Here is a 24,074-nt window from a genome sequence, read left to right on the forward strand (position 1 = left end):
CAGTTTGGATGAGGCGGAAGGGAGTGTACAACAACCATGCATGGAAGCCTCAGGCAACCCAATCCTGGGCCTCGTGTTTCTGTTTTCTTCTTCGGAATGGATAGGAGACGGGCCCATGCGCAAAAACCTTTCTTAAGCATTTGGAAAGTACAGCTTTTGATGTGGCACTTCAGAACAAGTTGGCACGAGATGAAAAGTGACGTCGGTCTTTGGGTGGAGGAGTTGCGCGCCCCCCTCGCCGCTCCACGGGCGTGGGGGCACCCGAGGGAGGGAGAGCGCGCAGGGGCGCGCGGTGCGCGGCGCGCTCAGGGCCCGGGCTGCTTGCCGCTGCCCTTGGTTTTCAGGATGGTGTCCTCGTAATGGCCGGCGCCAGGGGCCGCCGTGGCCTCCAGGGGCAGGCCCTGCTGCTGGTAACCGTAGTGGACGTTCCCACAGGGGAAGTGGCGCAGCCGGAACAGCGGCACCTCCTTCATGCCGGCGGTGAGCGCCGACGGCTCGAGCAGCAGCGAGGCCCCCACCAGGCGGCCGGGCGCCACCCCGGACGGGACAGTACAGCCGGCCGCGCGCCCCACGTGCCCCCTGGTGTCGAGGGGCTCCTTCTTGGCCGGGGCATTGTTCTTTCGGGCGGGCTTCTCCATGAACCAGGAGCCGTACGTCGGGTTCCACAGGCTGGTCGGCTTGTTTCTGGACCCTTGACCCTTGTGCATCTCCGATGGCGGGTTGGACTGCGCAAAGGCCACGTTCACGTGTCCCCCTCCCACGGCGGGGCCTCGGTGGGCGCGCGCGGGGGCCGCTCCCCCGCGGAAGTGGGGAAGGTGGCAGGGGGAACCGCCCCTCCACGGAGGTGGAAGGGTCGGTAGCCAACCCGGGAAGAACCAGCAGCAAACCCGGGGAGGGCTGAGCAGATAAAAGAACAGCGCAGGGTCCTGTGTCGTTCCTCCAGGAAGACGGGGAGCGACATAATGGTGCCGTGACTCGGATAGGAAACCTAGGCAGGGTCTAGTGGTTCCTCCACGAAGAGGGGGAGCGACAGGCATACTTTTGTAATTTATTTTGTTAATACTCTGATGTTAAAGTTATTTTTCTATGTTAGTGGTAGAGTCAATCCATTATATTTATGGCTTATCGGATTCTGTGAAAAGCACACAATACAGCTTATTTAATGTTCCCCTACAGATGGACATTGAGCTCATTGAGTTGGTTTTTGATGAATAACAATTACAAATTAAACATGTATGCATGTGGTATAATACTCTCATCCTAAATGTATAATGAGAAGTACATTCACCTCTATTTATATATATATATGTACATATATAATTATATCTTAACTGCAATTCCCTATAAGTACATAAACATTAATGTATGTCCATATATCCATATATATATAGGTGTGTACATAAATGTATATGTGTTTTTGTGTATATGATTCTTCCCTTAGATGCCAAAAATGTAGTTGTTGAGTTTAAGCTAGATGGAATTTAGATTTTCATAGCTATGGCGTATTGAAGCAGTTCAACTTCTATGAAAAGGCTGTTTACCCGTTCACTTGCTAACACTGTTGCTAATCGAATTGGTTTGGAGACTATAATGGAAAAATATGTTTCTTTTTGTATTCCTTTCATTATTATACAGAAAAATAGCTTTTTGTTATATTTTCCAAGAAAATTAACAAAGGTTAAGAAATTAGTCTCTGAGTCTATGAACTAAGCATCTGCTGATGTCACTTCTGTGCTAGTTTATTCTTTCTGAGAGAAATAATAATAATGACAATAATAAAATTTACAGTTTTTCACATTTGTATTCATCTTAAGTTCACAGGTTCCTAAATTCATTATTTTCTTTGTATCATCACAGCATCTGTGTTCAGTCATCACAAAATTATTATTATAGTCTTGCAGAAACTGAAAAGAAATTGAAACAGGTAAAGGAAATGACCTTATCAAGGTCACACAGATCAAATGAGATAATCTCTGGAAATTACGTTAAAGTTGTGAAGATTCTTTGACAACTTAAGAAACGGAAATTTGAAAGTGAAAAGCTATTTTCCTTATTGAATAAAAGGGAATTCATGAATCTCTGTTGGAAAACTGGCATCTAACAAAAATTAAAATTGAAATGTTTGGAAAATCTTGTTCCCTGTGCTTTGAGGATACTCTGAGACAGGTGCATATGAGGACATATCTGCCCTCCTCCTGCCTAGAAACATCTTTGCTGGAATTCGTTCTTTGCAAGCGCTGGGCATGAATTTTTCATAGACTGCTGCAAGGAACCTGAAGCAAAAATTCTTCAAACAGTGCTGGCTTCATCAGGTTACATAAAGCACTGAAAAATAAGAGCCGCAAACGTGAGCAAGGGGAACATGGAGTTTACACCCTGCAAGGGCTATTTTTCCATCTTGAATATTTCTTTTTTCCTCTGAGGTAGACAATTGCTTTTTGTTTCTGAAGACACTTGGTTCCCCTGACTCTATTGTTTAAAAACAATGATGAATAAATTTGTGAAGATTCTGGGATGTTAGTGCAACCTGTACTTATAAATCAACAAGGGAAGACTCTGCTCCCAGTACTTACCACGTGAGTGTTTAATGAAAGAACTCCACAGTTGCTGTGTAAGGAACAGTAGCACAGGAAGGTGACATCGAGGGGGATGCTGTCTGAATTGTATCCTGAAGAGCAAGAGGGCAATTAATTAAATAAAAGGAGACCAACTCTTTTGGTGATAACAGCATTTCCAAGCCAAGTGAATAGCAGGGACAAGAGAATAATTTTAAGAATTTCTAGATTGGCAAATTATAGAGGAAAAAGCAAATTCAGTCAGAGAGACTGGTAGATAACATGCAATTAAAACTGTGAACATTATGTATTTTTTTCTGTAGCTACTTCAAGATGTTAAGCAGAAAAGTAACTAAATAAGACTCATTTCTTCATTTTTCTTCCTGTCTAGGAGAACTGATTTCAGTTATGCAGGGCTGAGTTGGGGGGCATACGAAATTTAAGTTGTGTAGGCCAGATGATAAAAATGTGTGCTACGGCAAAGTGCTGTGGTGCAGGGTGTTAAGACACTGCTTGGGACACCCACAGACCATATAGGAGTGTCTGGGGTAGTACAGCCTCTGGCTCCTTGGATCCAGCTTTATCCTAACAAGACTCTTAGGAGGCAGCAGATGATGGCATAAGCACTTGAGTCCCTGATACCCATTTGAGGGAGTCAATTGGATTTCGGGGTTTCTGGTTTTAGCCTGGCCTCCCCCTGGATGTTGTGGGCGTTTGAGGAGTGAACCAGTGGTTGGAGATTCTAACTTCCCTGAATTCCATTTCTGTTGCTTTGCCTTTCAAATAAAATAAAAATGACGAAACACTTTTTAGAAATTAAAAATAGATTAAAATAGTAGAAGAGTCAGATGAATGCTAATGTGAAGCAAAGAATCAGAATCAATTTTTTAAAAATATTAATCATTCAAAAATTAAGTAAAAGTAATAACTATTTGAATGGAAATATATCTAGGTTTCTGATAGTCTCAAGTTCATATGTGGACAGTCAGACTGTAGAGCATTTCATCAGAATGTGGGTTGGGAAAATGCAAAAATCCATGAAAAATACATCTAGAAAGGATTAATGAAAAGTTTGTAAATCATTGTTGTTACAACTGTGGTTTTGAACTTGTCACTGGAAAATTTTAGGGTAACTTCAAGAAATTTAAATGTTGAAGGACAAGATTCAGTTAAAATATTCACTGAATACTATGTAACAGGTGGTCTTTTTCTTTCTTTTTTTTTTAATTTACTCATTTTAACTTTTAGTTGAAAGGCACAGGGACAAAGACAGGCAGAAACAATCAGAAAAGTCTTCCATTCATTGATTTACTTCCCAGTTACCTATAGCATCCTGGCCTTGCCAAGCCAAAGCAAGTAACCCAGAACTCAATCCGATTTCCCAAGTGGTAGGGTAGGGACCAAAAGACTTGAGCCATCATATGATGCATCTCAGAATGCAGATTAGGAGGAAAATAAATCAGAGGGGATCCAGGATTTGACCCCAGCGACCCTAATGTGAGATACAGGCATTCAAACAGTGACTTTACTGTTGAGTCAAATGCCTACTCAACGTACAAATATTGTTCTAAATACTTTAAATGGATTAACTCTATTTCACCTATCTTCTAGATGAATAATGGCAAATAATTGTCCCAATTGCTCATCTGGTAAGTGATAGAGTCAGGATTTGAACACACACGACTGGTCCTCAGAGCCAACCATGTAAAATGTGAAACTCCATAGTCTACTGAGATAATAGTGCTGAAATTGAAGGAAAAAGAAAAAAAAATAAAGACAAATAAATATACCATGATAACTGAAAAGCTGAGAAATTGTGAAGGGCACAGATTGAAAGTTTGATGGTGTGAAGGAGGAGAAATATTTCATCAAATGAACCTTGAGAGAAAATAAAAATGGGTGAGGGTCAAGATATATTTATGAAGCCGGCACCGCGGCTCACTAGGCTAATCATCCGCCTTGCGGCGCCGGCACACTGGGTTCTAGTCCCGGTCGGGGCGCCGGATTCTGTCCCGGTTGCCCCTCTTCCAGGCCAGCTCTCCGCTGTGGCCCGGGAGTGCAGTGGAGGATGGCCCAAGTGCTTGGTCCCTGCACCCCATGGGAGACCAGGATAAGTACCTGGCTCCTGCTATCGGATCAGCGTGGTGTGCCGGCCGCAGTGCGCCGGCCGCGGCGGCCATTAGAGGGTGAACCAACGGCAAAGGAAGACCTTTTTCTCTGTCTCTCTCTCACTGTCCACTCTGCCTGTCAAAAAAAAAAAAAAGATATATTTATGATGCCGAATGAAAGTTGAGAGGCCCCATAGTTTTGAAGAAGGAGGAAGAAATTGCTGAAACATATCCTGTTATACCTGCATGCTTTCTTTAATAAAAGAGAGAGAAATATATCATTCCACCGTTGGTGAAAGCTGCCCTTTATCACATGATTGGCACCATCTTTCTGGTGTTGTTCTGTTACTGCCCTTTCTCATAAGTAGCTTTCTTCATTGTCACAAGTAAACGCTATCTGTGATATAGCACTGCATTGTTCATCTATTCCAGTAGTACATCCTCCCATTCCTTTTTTTAAAAGATTTATTTATTTATTTGAAAGTCAGAGTTGCACAGAGAGAGGAGAGGCAGAGAGAGAGAGGTCTTCCCTCCAATGGTTCACTCCCCAATTGGCCCCAAGGTCCGGAGCTGCACCAATCCGAAGCCAGGAGCCAGGAGCTTCCTCCAGGTCTCTCACGTGGGCATAGGGTCCCAAGGACTTGGGCCATCTTCTACTGCTTTCCCAGGCCATCGCAGAGAGCTGGATTGGAAGTGGAGCAGCTGGGTCTTGAACCAGCGCCCAAATGGGATGTCAGCACTGCAGGCCAGGGCGTTAACCTGTTGCGCCACAGTGCCGGTCCCATCCTCCCACTCTTCTCTAAAACTTCCATCCTTAGTACTGTCAACATTATTGTTGATATCCAATCCAAAAACTTAATGGGCAGTGTTCTAAGGAAAAAAATAAAAAAACATATTTTGATAATCATTTGACATTTTGAAATGTTAAACTCCTTTTTTCCTCTTTTTTGTTTTTGCTATTCACTCTCTCCCCCCTTTCTCTCTCTTTTATTCAATAAACATACTCTTGTTCTTGGTTTTGCTCTTCCCATTTCAGCCATTATTAACTCTTTCTGAATGATTGCTTTATTCATTGCTTCTATTGACAATGAACAAATGATGATTCTGAAGTCCAAACTCTGGTTTCATGCTTTTTTTTCTTTTTTCTAAAATCACTGAGTTAATTTTATTAGATATTGGCACTAGGATGTCTCACAGGAGGCTCAAATTCAACTGCAAACAAAAGAGATTCTATCATCCCCAGCTCAAACATATTTTCTTATTCTTCCAGAAATGATTCGTTCTTAATAGCTTTATTCTGTTTCCCCATAATTCAAGCCAGAAATGTGGGAATCATACTTAAATTCTCCCAATCTTTTAACCCATATCCAGTCCTTAGCTCAATTAGTTTTGTAATTATCAGCTGAAAAGTTACTTCATGGAAAACACTATGTGTTATCTTCTGTCATCTGCCATTCCCCTTTTGTAACACACTCTGCATTTGTGGTTATATATTGAACGTTATTCTCTCTCATCCATCAAGGAACTTGAATTCTTCATATTTCTATAAGCCCAGGAATACATAAAAATCCTTCCAATGTGCTTTGAATTTCCTGAATGTTGTCAATTTTTGCTTCATGTGCTTTGGGATTCTGTTTTTAGGTTCTGTATTTACAGTGGTCACAGCATATTGATGGACTGATTCTTCATTATCTAATATAGTTACTATCTTTTTTAGTTTTTTTTTAAATTTTATTTGTTATGCAAGTTTCATAGGAACATAACAACACTCCCCTACCCCCTGCACATGCTCCAACCCTTCTTCCTCCTCCTTTTCACATTTCCACTCTTGATTTTTACAAAGATCTATTTTCAGTGTAATTAATAATCATATAGTTAACCCTACACTAAGTAAAAGAGTTCAATAATAGCATAAAGAGAAAAATAAAAAAAAGCTTTCTTCTCCATTTCCCATATTGGTGCAGGGGCCCAAGCACTTGGATCATCTTCTATTGCTTTCCCAGGCCATTAGCAGAGAGCTGGATTGGAAGAGGAGCAGCTGGAATATGAACCAGTGTGCTTATGGGATGCCGGTGCCACAGGCACAGGCCTACCCTACTATGCCACAGCACAGGCCCTGTATTTTGTCTTAATAATTAAAATCCATTTTTTATTCAGATACCAGCATTGTCATTCCAATTCTTATGTGGTTACTGTATGCATAGAATATATTTTCCATCATTTAACTTTCAACCTATTTAAGTCATTAAATCTCAAATGATTTCCCTATTTACATTCATTTAATTGCATTTTAAAATACATTTAAAATACATTCTTCAAATATCTGCCTTTTATTTGACAAATGTGTTCCATATACTTGAAAGTTTTTCCTATTAAATTATACTAATTCTTAGCCTTTCTCCCAGTGTTTTTTGTTGGTTTGTTTCTGCTGGAACTTATATTTTTGCTTTAGATGGACCTACCTTCAGATGTTTATGACAAATGCTCCCTGGGTAGCTGCCTCAGTTCAGGGAGAATTCTAAAGTAACAGAGAAAAGGCAAGCCTTTTGAATATATCCTTCAGGGAGCCACTAAACAGGTCAGAATAGCAAAAACAAGGTGTGTTTTGTCCCGCCAATGCTCTTCTAGGAAGAGGGACTGGTGTGTCCTAGCTGCCGCTGAACTGGAGAACTAGAAGCAGGACTACACTGGGTGACAGATAGATGATGGATAGGGCTCCTGTCTGGGTTCACTCCAGATGTCTGCATTACTTAACGATCCCTCTTTCTTTCTCTCCCTCTGTCTCTGTTTCTTTGAATTTCGAATAAATACATGGTTTTTTGTGCAAAAAAAAAAAAACCCACAAGATTTTCTTTTTTTCTTTCCTGTTAATCATGCTATATATGGATATAGATCTCTGTGTGATTCTAACTGGAGGTGTTAAATTTGTAGACATATAAATTAATGAATTACATCACATCTGGGAATATTTTAGTAATTTTTGGATATTATCTTTTCATTTTTTGACTACGCTTTCTTTTATTCCTATGATATGTATGATGATCTTCTTAACTATGCTTCACGTTTCTGAGACATTGTACTTTGTTCTGTTAGCAAAATCATCTCTTTCAACTCTAAAATTTCCTTTTTATAAATATTTTATATTTATAAATATCTCCTATTTGATGACATGAGATCATAACACCTTCTTTTACTTTGTTAAGAGTTCTTTTATTTATTTCCTGTAGTTATTGGAACATACTTCGTCTAGCTTGTTTGATCTTCTTCAATCCATTTAAAATCTATTTCTATTGCTTATTTTATTTTTTCTCTGTATTTATGGGAGCAGTTCCCTGTTTTTTTTTTTTTTTTATGTCTCATATGCTTTTAAAAACCTGGACATATAGGCCAGCGCCACGGCTCAATAGGCTAATCCTCCGCTTTGTGGCGCTGGCACACTGGGTTCTAGTTCCAGTCTGGGCGCCGGATTCTGTCCAGTTGCCCCTCTTCCAGGCCAGCTCTCTGCTGTGGCCAGGGAGTGCAGTGGAGGATGGCCCAAGTACTTGGGCCCTGCACCCCATGGGAGACCAGGAGAAGTACCTGGCTCCTGCCATGGGATCAGCGCGGTGTGCCGGCCGCAGCGGCCATTGGAGGGTGAAGCAACAGCAAAAGAAGACCTTTCTCTCTGTCTCTATCACTGTCTACTCTGCCTGTCAAAAAACAAAACAAAACAAAACAAAACAAAAAACCTGGACATTTCAGAGATTGAAGTAGACCTTTATTTGTGTTTAATGTTTTCTATAATTAGTTTCCATTCTTGAAGCATACTATCTGCCAATGTATACTGTCAAGAACTTAAAAATCAACAAAAATGTAGCTCTATTTTGATCATACATATATTACATAATCATGTTATAATTATTTATATATGCATCTTTTTCTGATGTAGCTAACACATGCACAGGCACGCACACACACATACATGCACATATATATGCATATTTATGTAATAACAAGTATGTCAATAAGGTATTGAAATCCCACCTAAGGAATATGGTACATACACATATATTTGCTAAATGTCTGTAGTAAGTCACACTCATTTATAGATTTTGAAATAAGTTTAAATTTATTTAAACATAGTTTTGAAACAATGAAAATATATATTTCTTGATTTTGAAATAATATTTTAATTGACTCCATTGGTGGGCTATGCTTTCACACAAATAAATAATAAAGAGTTATATCCACAGCATCCATATCATTTTTCTATTTTCTACTTTTTTTGGGAATTCTCTTAACCCAATGGCCCCAAATTTCATCATCTTGTTTCATGTCATCAAGAAAGGTGATTGTATGCTACCTGGTATGAAATGCAACAAAACAACATAGAGGCCTTAAATAATCGAGGCTGTAAGTATGCACATATACTGGAGACTTTCACACTCATTACCTGATAGAGATAGAGGGTGAGAAAGAGACATGCCAGGTGTAGTAATTCTCTGTGGGCTGTTTTTTTTTTTTTTTCTTTTTTTTTTCTTTTAAAATTATATTTAAGGAATGCAAACCTCATGCACTTCATATATACAAATTTAGGAACATAGCACTTTTTCCAACTCTACCCCCCTCGCACATGCACTACCACCATTCTTCTTCCCCCCTCTTCCTATTCCAATTCTTATTTTTTATAAAGATATATTTTCAGTTAACTTTATACGTCAGATTAACCCTACATTAAGGAGAGTTCAACAAATAGTATGAAGAAAAAAAAAAACAATATAAAAACAATATAAAATGCAGTTCCTCAACAGTCAAGATAAGGGCTATTCAAAATTTTTGCATCTCAATGTGTTATGGTTTGTCATAAATTGCATTGATTGTGTTGAGGAATATTCCTTCTATACTCAATTTCCTTAAGGTTTTCCTTATGAAAAGATACAGCTTCATCAAAGGCTTTTTCTGCATCTATTGAAATAATCATGTTTTCTGTTCTTCAGTTTGTTAATATGATGTATCACATATATTGACTTATGAATGGTAAACCATCCCTGCATACCAGGGATAAACCCCACTTGGTCTGAGTGAAAGATCTTTCTGATGTATTGTTGGATTCGATTAGTCAATATTCTGTTGAGGATTTTTGCATCTTTGTTCATGTAGGATATTGGTCTATAGTTCACTTTCTCTGTTGTTTTCTGATTTAGGAGTTAAGGTGATGCTGACATCATGGGAGGAGTTGGGAGGATATCATCCCTTTCAACTGTTTTGAATAATTTGAGAACTGGAGTTAGTTCTTCTTTAAATGTCTGCTAGAATTCATCAGTGAAGCCAACTGGTCCTGGGCTTTTTTTTAGGAAGGGTCTTTCTTACTGATTCAATCTCTGCCTTGGTTACTGGTCTGTTTATGTGTTCTATGTCTTCATGACTCAATTTTGGTAGATTGTACATGTCCAAGAATCTATCCATTTTTTCCAGTTTCCTGAATTTTTGATGTAGAGCTCTTCATAGTAAATCCTTAGGATTCTTTCTATTTCTGTTGTATCTGTTGTTAACTATCCTTTTACATCTCTGATTTCTGATTTTATTGATTGATTTGTGTCTCCCTCTTTTTTTTTTTTTTGTTAGTTGGGCCAGTTTTGTGTCAATTTTGTTTATTTATTCAAAAAAAAGCTCTTTATTTCACCAATTTTTGTATTGTTTTCTTGATTTCTTTTGTTTATTTCATCTCTAATTTTACATATTTATTTTCTTCTACTAACTTGGGGTTTTATTTATTGTTTTTATAGGTCCTTGAGATGCATTAAGAACTAATTTATTTGGTGCCTTTCCAATTTCTTGATGTAGACACCAATTGCTATAGACTTCCCTACGTATGCTGCTTTTGCTGTATTCCACTAGTTTTTATATGTTTTATTGCTGTCTTCATTCATTTCCAGAATTGTTTTGATATCTCTTTTGATTACTTCTTTCCCCATCTCTCATTCAATACCATGTTCTTCAGTCTCCACGTGTTTGCATAGGTTTTAGAGTTGCATAGGTTCTTGAGTTGTTGATTTGCAGTTTAATTCCAATGTGATCAGAGAAGATGTATGGTATGATTATGGTTTTGATATTTTTGAAGTTGCTGAAACTTCCTTTATGGTCTAGCATATGGTCAATCCTAGAGGACATTTCATGAACTGATGAAAAGGATCTGTATTTTGCAACTGTGCAATGAAAATTTTGTAGATATCAGTTAGGTCCATTTAATCTATTGTATCAATTAACACTGCTATTTCTCAGTTGATTTTCTTTCTGGGTGATCTGTCCTTTGTTGAAAGTCCAATGTAGAAGTCCCCCATTACTATTGCATTGAATTCTATATCTCACTTTAGATCCATTAACATTTCTTTTCAATAACGAGGTGCCTTCTATTTGGGTGCATATGCATTTATTATTGTCACATCTCCCTGTTGAATTGATCTCCTACCCATTACATAGTGCCTTGCTCTGTCTCTTTTACCAATTTTTGTGTTAAAGTCTATATTTTTCTGATATTAGGATGGGTATACCAGCTCTTTTTTTGGTTGCCTTTAGCATGAAATATCATTTTCCACCCTTTCACTCTCAGTCTGCATGTATCTTTGTTGGTGAGATGTGCTTCTTTTTTTTTTTCTTTTTTTTATTGACAGGCAGAGTTAGTGAGAGAGAGAGAGACAGGGAGAATTATAGACAGTGAGAGAGAGACAGAGAGAAAGGTCTTCCTTCCGTTGGTTTACTCCTCTAATGGCCTCTACAGCAGGTGCTGTGCCGATCCGAAGCCAGGAGCCGGGTGCTTTTCCTGGTCTCCCATGCAGGTGCATGGACCCAGGCACCTGGGCCATCCTCCACTGCCCTCCTGGGCCACAGCAGAGAGCTGGACTGGAAGAGGAGCAATCAGGACTAGTACCTGGCACCCTAACCTGGACTAGAACCAGGGGTGCCTACGCTGCAGGTGGAGGATTAGCCTAGTGAGCCACAACGCTGGCCAAGATGTGTTTCTTTTAGACAGAAAATAGATGGGTCTTATTTTTTGATCTATTCAGTCAGTCTGTACCTTTCAACTGGGATGTTTAGGCCATTTATAGTCAAGGTTACTAATGGTAAGTAATGGCTTGGCCCTGCCTTTTTTCATAAATATTCCTATTGTTTACTTTGGATTTCCTTTGTATTTTACCAGGAGATTTTCAGCCTTCACATTCTTTCATAAAAATTGCTATCTTTCTGTGTTTCTGCACATTTTAAGCATCTTTTGTTAGACTGGACAAGTGGTTACAAGTTCTTTCAATTTCTGTTTGTTATGAAGGTCTTTACTTCACCTTCATTAATAAATGAGATCTTTTCAGTTGACGGTATTCTGAGTTGACAGTTTTTTCTTAAGATTTGGACTATGTCTCCTCATTGTCTCCTAGCCTGTAGAGTTTCTGATGAGAAATCAGCTGTGAGTCCAATTGTAGATCCTCTGAAAGTAATCTGGCATTTCTCTCATGCGTATTTTAGAATCTTTTCTTTCTGTTTTCCTGCTTAAAGTTTCACTACAATGTGTTGTGGTGAAGCTGTTTTCCAGTCATATTTATTTGGAGACCATGTGCTTCCAGTACTTGGACATCTCTTTCTTTCTCCAAATTGGGGAATTTTTCTATAATTATTAGATTGTTTGACAGTATCCCATAAATCTCCAACACTGTTTTAATTTTTCTGATTTATTCTTTTTTTTGACTGCAAAATTTCTAATGATTTTCTTCTAGGTTGAATCATAATCATATTTTTTCTACTTCACTGAGTCTTGTTAAGATTTTTCACATTATTATTTTATCTATCAAATTTTTATTTTTAATATTTTATTTTGATTTGTCTTTAATATTCTCAATTTCATGGGAAAATTTTTTCTCATGTGATGTATAGGTTCTTTAATTTGTGGATTTACCTCTGATTCTTTCTGAGTAATCATATTATTAGTCTTCTGAATTCCATTTCTAGCACTTCATCAATCTCTTCATGTTCACATTCTAATATTGAAGTGTTGTGTTGCTTTGGTGGTTTCATGTTGTCTTCCTTAATGTTGTTCCTTGAGTTTCTGCATCTATTTTTAGGCATTTGTGGAGATATTTTTTTTTTTTCTCTGATGCCTTTTATTTTGAACCGTGCCTCTGTGACTTAGTGGAATATCTGTTCTTTCAGTGAATACCCAGAGTTGTATGCTGATTGTGGCCAGGGAGCTCTGGTTAATGTTCCGTTGTGGAGAGAGTATAGAGGGTGACACTCAAGTTGGGTGTGGCAGATCTCTTGTTAACTGAAGGGGTGTATTGTCACCTCTGCTGTCTAGATCACACTCTTACCTCCTTTGCTCCAAGGTGATTAAAGCCTGGCGTTAGGCCTCGGTGGGTGTAATACTCATCCGTGCTTCCACATGGACTACACAAAGGCTCTGTGCCATCCTCAGTGTGAGCCTGGATCCCATTGCAGTGACCCCTCCTAGGCAATCAGGGAGTTCTGGGCATGTGGAGCTGCTCACTGTGTTCACCAAGAGCCCTGACTACACCCTGCACCCTCTCATGCAGTCACAGTGTTCTCCCAGTCTCTGCACCCAGGGCTCCCACAGTCACCAGGTGCAAGATAACGCACTCCACTTTACTAGCCGGTCCTATCCACAGAGAGGCTGAGGGGTCCCAGAGCCTGCTGAATGTTTGTTCTCCACCCAGGCAGGTTGAGCCCCAGAGCCCCAGAGATTGTAACTTTTTGAAAGGTTGGGGGCACCTCACTGCCAAACTCAAAGTCAGTTGGGAATGCAGATTTTTTCCTTCTGGTAAAATCCCTGGGTCACACACGTGTATAGTACCTGCCAGCCAGAGTCCTACTAGTTTCACAATTGGGCTGGGCATGTACAAGAGTCTCCACAGGCTCTACTTATGTTGAAATGGCTCCCTCTGCCTGCCCGTTGTCAGGTGGGCACAGCAGAGCTGCTATGATTGCCTCCACTGACAAGGTAGAGACTATCACCACCAATGGAACCTGGACTGATGGAGATAGAGACTAATCTACTAATTGCCTGTTAAACACCCAAGACCTGCAGTAGCTGCTACATACTTATGTCCAAAATGGTGCCTGCCCTCTAACAGCTGGTTGCAAGGGCACTGTTGTGGGAGAGGGATGGGGGAGAGAGACAAGTGCCAAGTCCTTTTTCCTATGGGTGAGTTGGTGCCCTGTTCCCCTCGGGGCTCTGGGGTGGATTCAAAGACATGGTAGTCCACTAGGCTCTCCCTCTGGCTGTATCCACAGTGGTACAGGCCTGTGCAATCTGACCTCACCTTGCTTGCCAAAGCTGGCACTTTTATCTTGCTCAGGGCTGCTGGGGTCATTTGTTGTGTCCGTGCTTCTTATTGAGCATCTGCACCTTCGACACAGATCCATAGCCTCTCTCCTGCTTCAAGGGACTCTCCACTGCAGTGTCTCCTGCAACCTGCCCCTGGGAGTGCACTTTCTCCACTTTTTTTCTACTATTTTCATCTAGCCTAGAGCAAACTGCCATTCTGGAATCCTAGGCCCATTTTTTCTAATTTAGACTTATTCTCACAGAAGACTTGAATGCTTTCTGGATATTAAGAATGACATTCTCTTAAGTGGTCAAAGCACTGTATATTTATAGCTGTTAAGATTTAAATAAAGGTTTTCTTTGGAATAGGGAACTGATTGAACTAACAGTGTCATAAACACAGGCATAATTACTTATTGTTTCATATATACAATCCACCTTTCTATTAAATCAAAGTAATTGTGCTTCAGTATTCTCATTCTAATCCTTCTACTTCTAAGCCTAAATATTATTTCACTTTTTCTTTTATTCATTTTAAAGATTTCTTTCTTCATTCCTTCCATCCATTCTTCTTTCACTTTCTTCCTTTGAAAAGCCAAATGACAGGGATGGAGGGAGAGAGAGATCAGTCTTCCATTCTCTGTTCTATTCCCCCAAATGGCTAAATGAGCAGGACTAATCCAGTTCAAAGCCATAAGCCTGGACCTCCATCTAGGTCCCACTTGTGGTTGGCATGGGACCAAGTACCTGAGCCATTGTTCACTGCTTTCATAGGCACATTAACAGGGAAGTGGATTTGAAGCTCAGCAGCCAGTAGGCAAACTGAGACTCTGATAGGAGATGTTCGCATTTCCATTGAAACTTAATCTGTTGTGCCACATGGCCAGCTCTGTTATTTCACTGTCAACCTTTAACACCTTGCCATTATTCTGTTGTTATTTAGAAAAAAATCCTCATTCTTTCATAAGGTCAAAATCAAATGATATTTCTGATGTTTATTCTAGCTCAACTCTAGGAAAAGTTTATTTTCCAATTGCAGAGTTCCTATAGCAATTTTTAAAAAGTTGAGGATGGCAACAGTTGAGCTTTAGGCATCAAACAGTACCCAAGCAACTCGTCCGTCTGGTTATCTTCTTCAATTTTTAAATTAATTTATCTGAAACGTAGGGAGAGAGAGGGAGATAAAAAGAGATCCCTCTGTTCTTTCACTCCCCCAAATGTCTGCAATACCAGCAGCTGGGAAGTTAATCCAGGTCTTCCACATGGGTGGTAGAAATCAGTCACTTGAATAATCATTGCTGCCTCCTAGGGTCTGCATTAGCCAGAAGCTGAAATCACTAGCTGGAGATGAGCATTAAACCCAGAGATTATGATAAGAGATGTGGAAATCTTAACTGCTAGGTCAAATGCTCACACGTGTTAGTATGGTTTTCAAGGAAGAAAATCCCTTGGTGAGGTCACTAAATGCAAGAAAATGTTTATACATTTGTCCTGAAGAGAGAAGGCTCAGACAACATTAAAAAAAAAAAAAAAAAAAAAAAACTATCGTTTGAAGTATCTGTATTGTTAGAGTCTGAAAAAGCCCACCGCCCGAGGAACGACTCCAAGAGACTTTTCTCTCATGTAACCAGCAAAGGGTTAAAGATTTATTGATTATCCAGCATGCTGGGGCTGTCTGATCACACATGAACAGAGCAGCCCCGAATAACCAAAGGTTAGGGTTTATAAAGGCAAAAACCGCAAAACCGGGAAGGGGGGAATACATGGTTGCTATGCACGGTTGCTATACACAGTTGCTAAAATCAAGAGAGTACATAAAATCAAAAGAGAGTATATGGTTACTGGGGTCAACATAACCTAAAACCTAAGTGAAATTAATATTTATCATAATCTTGACAATACCAGTTACAATATTACAATTAGCAATTAGGACTTGACATTAATGTAAGACACAGACAAATCACATCTTTATTATTAGCCCAGGTAACCCAGGTGCAACCTTTCTACTTTTAAGCTTGAGCAATCATGCTAGGGGGTTTTTGTGCATTGCCAAGGGTGATGTAGTGCGCTGCTATTGTCCGACTATTTGAGATCATAGTTTCAGACCAGAGTCTCACGGTGGGGGGGGTGCTTTTCCAGAATGGAGTCTCAAGTGCTCCAAAATGGAGTCCCTACTGTCAAGGTGTTACTTCACTCTGTCTTATTTTTACAGTTGTACCAGGAAGGTTTAAACCTGTAAGCTTAAGCTTAACTTTTTACACCTGCACATATACAATTTTAACTCTTCAGTATATGAATAAAGCTGCGTTAATATAGAATAGAAAAGAAATACTTTTGTCTACAGAACTAGACCTCTGCCTTAACAAGCACAAAGAATCAGGGATTGAGAATGGTTTGGTAAAACCTACATAGCCATGCCTTCCTAGAATCATGGCATTTTAGAAAGAGGAAAGTTGCATTGATTTAAAACCACACATAGTTCACATGGGTAAAAGATAATACATGTTCATCTCAACTAAGAATCAGTTCAAAGGAGACATGGTTACAACTTGAGTTGAAGTGAAGCTGAGTCCTTTTCATTGTGTGTATAGTTGTTTGCCACTTTATGCCCCTGTGTTTCCCTCTCCTCCTGAAAGCTTTTGTTGGGAGGCAAGTGGGCTCTGTGACATGGCCAAAACAGAACACAGCATCATTTGTGGAGGATCCTAGTGAATCAGATATTGCATAATTGAGAGTAAAACTGGGAGAAATGTGTGCTCTTAGATCTGCAGAAAGGAAGCAATCTTTCTTTGTCCCATCTTCCTCCTCCCTTCTTTGAATAGGGCAGACAGAAAATTAGCAAGCAGTCTCTGGGCAAAGGAACCAAGGATCCAGCCCACCCCTTAGGAATCTTCTATTACCTTAGGAATCTCCAGGCAAGATGAGCAGCTTGTGCCTGTCCAATGGAGAATTTCTATTAATGGAAAGAAAAAAAAAAAAAAACAACCAAACAACAACAACAACAACAACAACAACAAAAAAAACTTATTTCAGTGGCTTAACTATAGAAATCACTTGGTAAATATTTGTGAAACTGGATTAAATTATTCTATATACAAAATAGCAATCTAGTATAGAATCAGCTACATGTTTGTGTATTTGAGTTTTTAAATGCTGAAATTATTAATCTACAAGAAAATGTTCTCTATAAATTTGTAGTGATAATTTTATAAGAGAATTTATAGAATTTTACTTAGTGAAAAATCAGGGTGTTCTTTAAAGTAGAAATTCAGTTAGTAGTACGACTTATGCCACAAATATTCAGAGACTGATACTCATGGAAAAATGAGAAAATTAAGAATTTAGAGGCTAGGGTGAATTCTGAATCATCTATGAAGTCTGCTAATCTCTATATTAGAAGGAATAGAGAATTTTATTTAAAGAATGTGAATATATAGAAGAATATATAGAAGACAGCTGACCTGCTACAGTTAAAGCAATAGGGTTTACTAGGAGCTAAACAGTGGAATAGATTAAAATTAGTAGATTATGGGGCCGGCGCTGTGGCTCAGTGGGTTAATGACCTGGCCTGAAGCACCGACATCCCATGTGGATGCTGGTTCTAGTCCCGGCTGTTCCTCTTCTGATCCAGCTCTCTGCTATGGCCTGGGAAAGCAGTAGAAGATGGCCCAAGTCCTTGGGCACCTCCACCCACGTGGGAGACCCAGAGGAGGCTCCTGGCTCCTGGCTTCGGATCGGCACAGCTCCGACAGTTGGAGCCATATGGGGAGCGAACCAACGGAAGGAAGACCTCTCTCTCTCTGCCTCTCTCTGTGTAACTCTAACTTTCAAATAAATGAATGAATCTTTAAAAAAAGATTAGTAGATTAAAATTATCAAAGAAAAAGGTGGATTTTCTGTTCAGAAAGTTATCATCTATTTTAAAAATGTTTATTTATTTATTTTCAGATGCTCGAAGGCAGAGTTAGATGGAAAAAGGGAGGTACCTTTCTCCTGCTAGTGATCTCCCCAAATGCCTGCAACAGCTAGGGCTCCACCAAAGCCCATAACTCCACTGGGGCCTCCCACGTGGGTGGCAGGTGGCAAACCCTTGACCCACCACCTGCTGCCTCTCCAGGATGTAGCAGCATGAAGCTATATCACACCGGAATGGCCACAATTCAAACCAGGAACTCCAACACAGGTTGCAGGAATCACAAGTGGCAGTTTAACCCAGTCACTGCCATGCCTGTCCTTCAACGAGTATTTTTAAAGAGAAAATTCATGGTTTCTAATGTGACACAACTTATTTTAGACAATTTATTTCCTGTATTTTTGACAAACTGATCTTATTATTTTGCTTATTTATTTAATTAAGAAAATCTCTTCAAAACGATTTTTTTTTAAGAAATTCTGGCTACTAACATTTGAGAGATTGAAGAGACCAAGGTTATAGAGAAAACAGAAACCTTGATATAATACTATTTGCGACCACTTTTACCTTAGAGGAATTTGGCAGCAAAAAGAGAAAGTTAAACAGAAGACAGTGTCCATTCTGAAGGTTGGTGGTGTTCGTGATGAAAATGAGGAAACAAACAAACAAAAAAGAATATATATGGAGCCGGCACTGTGGGGTAGCTAGTAAAGCCATCACCTGCAGCACCGGCATCCCATATGGACTTTGGTTTGAGTCCCGGCTGCTCCATTTCTGCTCCAGCTCTCTGCTATGGCCTGGGAAAGCAGTAGAAGATGGCCCAAGTTCTTGGGCCCCTGCACCTGCATGGGAAGACCCAGAGGAAGCTCCAGGCTTCCGATTGGCCCAGTTCTGGCCGTTGTGGCCAAGCGGGGAGTGAACCTGTGGATGGAAGACTTTCTCTCTCTCTCTCTCTCTCTCTGTGTGTCTCTCTCTCTCTCCCCCTCTCTTTTCTCTGTATAACTCTGACTTTTAAATAAACAAATAAATCTTAAAAAAAGAATTTTTTTTGTGATTTTTATTTGTCATCCTTGTCCAAAACTTTTCCTAGCATATGGCTGTTGAATAAATGTTCATGGAATGAATTTACAAAATCATCACCAAAGCTCCTAAAAAGTAAGTAAATTAGGACTATCTTCTGTGTATAACTATTCTCCGGTATGTTCCATTCGCTCTTGTTACATCATTATTTGTAGTTTTACTTCTTTTCATTGGATTCATAATTTATCTGAAGACAGACATCTTAATGAGTATCAATGACATCTGCATTTCACCCTTATCTGCTTTTAAATGGATGCACACCAGGGACAAATTTAGAATCTGAAGTATGTCTTCTGGGGACAATATCTTCAGTCACAGGGATTAATCCAATATCTGTTTCAGAATCTGTAATTTTCTCAGGAGGAATTTCAGGATTTTTTGACAACATATTTAATTTTACTGTCCAATTATCTTAGCAAAATAACAATAATATAAAAATAAAATTAATTGATATTTATATTATAAACAGTAAGATGAATAGTAATTGATAAATAAATATAATTTTAGGAAACATTTTTCAGCAATAAATTTCTGTGGTGAGTATAGGCATTTCTTTACAAATATCAAAGAAAATTATTTTCTCCAAAATTTATGTTTAAAACACAAATTAAAAGCAGTATTGGGCATCATATTCATTTGATATAAGGAAATAATTTTTATGTTAATGGGAAAAATTTAAAGAATAAAGTTAATGTAATACTACTGCTGTCTTCATCCACTTTCCAAGGTTTTTATTTTTTTTTTCTCAATTCTGTATTATTATCTCTAAAATTTCCATTAGTCTGTAGGGTCTTATGACTCACTTTAATATAGTTTGATGACTATGTACTTTGGAGCAAATTAAACCTGAATACATGAAGATTTTAATATAAATATAATACTTCCATCTAAAATTAGCACATTTGATTTTCAGTCTCATTTAAAACATTTCATATTCTAGTTCTTTGTATTCCTTTGAATGTAAAACTGTGCACATTAAAAGTAGAAGAATGGTTTCATAAACCAGGGAACTTGAATGTGAATTTCATAGGCACAAATATTGTTGGCATTTATTGTGCTCTGTTGGACTGAATCGATGACTCATTAAAGTTCATTAAATTAATGCTGGAGTGTAATGGACTATTTGAATATTCCTGTTTGACAGAAGATAAAAATATTCACAGTTTTTTTTTTTCAATTCTAGGATAGTATGTGCAAGTAAGATTTCTTGCCATGATATTTATGCTGTACGTCTTTGTTAGTTGAATAATAAAGCCCCAATATTTTTGCTGACTCTGATTAATGCAATGCACAGGAAAATATTTTAGAATCCATTATAAATATCTAAATTATTCATTTGAAAACTGTCAAAAACAAAAATATATACTTTAATCCATTAAATAATTCTTATTTTTATTGATTAGTAAATAGAACTAGAATTTTAATAAAAAATGCAAAGCAATGGGGTGCGAGTGTGAGGTAGAAGTTGAGATGTCAGTTGGGACACCTACACACTGTATCAGAGTGCCTGGATTACACTCCTGGCGCCACTCCCGATTCCTCCTGCCAGTGTGCAGGCTGGGAGGCAGCAGGTGAGGACTCAAGTAGACCCACAGGAGGTTCTGTTTTCCAGGCTCCAGCCTGGTCCAGCCCTGACTGTTGTGGGCATCTGGGGTGAGAAGCAGCGAATGCAAGATTCTTCTCCGTCTGTCTCCGTCTCTGTCTCTCCCTCTTTGTCTCTCTGCTCTTCAACCTCTCAAATAAAATAAAATAACATAAATACATAAATAAACATTTAACAAAATAAGGCCGCCGCCGCCGCCCCTGCTCATGGGCCCGGCTTCGCTCTGTCCACTTCGCCCCTTTCCTAGCTCAGCGCTGCCCGGCCAGCCACCATAGCGAACGTGGCCGACACAAAGTGTAGGACATCCCGGGCCTCCCGCCGGGCACCAGCGAGAATGAGCTGAAGAAGGCATACAGAAAGTTAGCCAAGGAATACCCTCCTGATAAGAATCCAAATGCTGGAGACAAATTCAAAGAAATAAGCTTTGCATATGAAGTTCTATCAAATCCCGAGAAGCGGGAATTGTATGACAGATATGGAGAACAAGGGCTTCGGGAAGGTAGTGGCAGCGGTGGTGTCATGGATATTTTCTCTCACATTTTTGGTGGGGGATTGTTTGGCTTTATGGGCAATCAGAGTAGAAGTCGAAATGGCAGAAGAAGAGGAGAGGACATGATGCATCCACTCAAAGTATCTTTAGAAGATCTGTATAATGGCAAGACAACCAAACTACAACTTAGCAAGAATGCACTCTGCAGTGCGTGCAGCGGCCAAGGTGGAAGTCAAGGAGCAGTTCAGAAGTGCAGTGCTTGTCGAGGTCAAGGTGTACCCATCATGATCAGACAGCTGGCTGCAGGGATGGTACAGCAGATGCAGTCTGTGTGCTCTGACTGCAAAGGCGAAGGAGAAGTAGTTAATGAAAAGGACCGCTGTAAAAAATGCGAAGGGAAGAAGATGATTAAAGAAGTCAAAATTCTTGCAGTCCATGTAGACAAAGGCATGAAAAACTCACTGGGGAAGCAGACCAGGCTCCTGGGGTGGAACCAGGGAACATTGTTCTTTTGCTGCAGGAAAAAGAACATGAGGTGTTCCAGAGAGATGGGAATGATTTACATGTGACATATAAGATAGGACTTGTTGAAGCCCTGTGTGGATTTCAGTTCACATTTAAGCACCTTGATGCCCGGCAGATTGTGGTGAAATACCCTCCTGGCAAAGTCATTGAACCAGGATGTTTTCGTGTAGTTCGAGGTGAAGGAATGCCACAGTATCCTAATCCCTTTAAAAAGGGGGATCTTTACATAAAGTTTGATGTGCGGTTTCCTGAATACAACTGGATCAACCCAGACAAGCTTTCTGAACTAGAAGATCTTCTGCCATCTAGACCAGAAGTTCCTAACATAATTGGAGAAACGGAGGAGGTAGAGCTTCAGGAATCTGATAGCACACGAGGCTCAGGAGGTGGTCAGAGGCACGAGGCCTACAATGATAGCTCTGATGAGGAAGCAGCAGCCATCATGGACCTGGAGTGCAGTGTGCCCATCAGTAAACTCAGCAAACAGAATGCGCAGGTGGATTCTCTGTCCCCTGTGCCTGATTTGTTCTCAGCGATCCAGCTGGAGTGCCGGATCAATCCAGATGAACTGATGGACATCTGTTGGTCTATGTGTAACTTTTAAAATTGGTATAGTATCTACAGAGTATATAAAATTTTTTTTGACAGGCTGAGTAGACAGAGAGAGAGAGAGACAGAGAGAAAGGTCTTCCTTTGCCATTTGTTCACCCTCCAATGGCCGCCGCGGCCAGAGCACTGCGGCCAGCGCACTGTGCTGATCCAATGGCAGGAGCCAGGTGCTTCTCCTGGTCTCCCATGGGGTGCAGAGCCCAAGCACTTGGGCCATCCTCCACTGCACTCCCGGGCCACAGCTGGCCTGGAAGAGGGGCAACCGGGACAGAATCTGGCGCCCCGACTGGGGCTAGAACCTGGTGTGCCGGCGCCACAAGGCGGAGGATTAGCCTAGTGAGCCATGGCGCCGGCTGTATAATTTAAACTAGCACAAAGCTTTACATCTTCATTTTGACTGTTCTGTAGCAGAATAAAGCACTTGAAAGGAAACAAGACTCCCTTTCACACATGGGTTATAAGTTTCAGTCCTGGTATCTGTGCTTGATTTTTATCAGTTTTGTGTAGATTTTATGTTTCATATTTTAAATTCAAATCCCACATTGTAAAGTTGTACAATTTGTCCTGAAGCTTTGTGTTTGGCTGCACCTGCATTAGCTGCTACAAAATAGAATAAAGAATTTCATAGCCTGTATCTATCATTAGATGCATGGAAAATGGGTTTTGCACACAATGTGTTTGGAGCTGACTGGGAACAATGTAAAATTAAATTAGCTGTGGGTGTAAAAAAAAAAATAAAACACTAAATTTGAAAGAAGGGAGGGAGAGATAGAGAAAGGGAGACAGAGAGAGAGAGAAAGAGAGAGAGAGAGAGAGAGAGAGAGAGAGAGAGAATGAATCTTCTATTGGCTGATTCACATCCCAGAAAGAGGGGGAGAGAGAGAAACAGAGAGACAGAGAGAGAGAGAGAGAGAGAGAGAGAAATATGAATCTCCCACCTGCTTTTTTTTTTTTTTTTTGACAGGCAGAGTGGACAGTGAGAGAGAGAGAGACAGAAGGAAAGGTCTTCTTTCATCGTTGGTTCACCCTCCAATGGCCGCCGCGGCTGGCGCGCTGTGGCCGGCGCACCGCGCTGATCCAATGGCAGGAGCCAGATACTTCTCCTGGTCTCCCATGGGGTGCAGAGCCCAAGCACTTGGGCCATCCTCCACTGCACTCCTGGGCCACAGCAGAGAGCTGGCCTGAAAGGGGGTAACCAGGACAGAATCCAGCGTCCCGACTGGGACTAGAACTCGGTGTGCCGGCGCCGCAAGGCGGAGGATTAGCCTAGTGAGCTGCGGCGCCGGCCCCATCTAGTATTCACATCCCAAATGCTAACAGCAATCACTGTTGGACCAGGCCAAAACCAGGAGTCAGTAACTGTTAGGCTTCTCACTAGTGAAAAATTAGATTGGAAGGGAGGCAGGATTTCATCTTATGCACTCAGATAATGAGATGTGAGCATCCCAAGTAGGGGCTTCACCTTGTGTACCACAATTTTCCCTAATACATAGTTTTCAATATGATTTTTAAAAATAAACTGATACAGACTCACTGTTAATCAATCTAAAAGAGAAAATTATGATAAATGATATGACATACCTAAATTAGAATCTTATGTTTCATGTTTTATTTATTACACATTTTTGATCATTTATATTTTAATTATTGGTTTTAGTTTTTATTTAGTGAGTTACCTATTAATGCTGTGGTCATTTTCTGTTGGAATATTTTCATTTTCTCCTTTGATACCCTTGGTTATATTGGTATTAGTGGATATAGTACAAAAACCATTTCAATATTTGTTATTTTTTATGACACAGATGTTGCATTGTAAAGTTATGGGTATGAATCTACTTTTAAAATAGTTCTGTTGGCCGGCGCCATGGCTCAATAGGCTAA

General features: G+C 40.0%; 1 pseudogene across 1 annotated transcript; it reads left to right on the plus strand.

Annotated features, from left to right (window-relative positions):
• The first annotated feature begins 359 nt into the window (after nucleotides 1–359).
• On the plus strand, nucleotides 360–22,203 carry LOC100354510 (dnaJ homolog subfamily A member 2 pseudogene; annotated as a pseudogene). The gene is made up of 2 exons (XR_016229850.1): nucleotides 360–806; nucleotides 20,817–22,203. The product of XR_016229850.1 is annotated as a dnaJ homolog subfamily A member 2 pseudogene (transcript).
• The last annotated feature ends 1,871 nt before the right edge of the window (nucleotides 22,204–24,074 follow it).

This window comes from Oryctolagus cuniculus, chromosome 2 (genome assembly GCF_051225735.1).
Source record: "Oryctolagus cuniculus isolate XC-2025 breed Fujian yellow rabbit chromosome 2, ASM5122573v1, whole genome shotgun sequence".
Classification (NCBI taxonomy): domain Eukaryota; kingdom Metazoa; phylum Chordata; class Mammalia; order Lagomorpha; family Leporidae; genus Oryctolagus; species Oryctolagus cuniculus.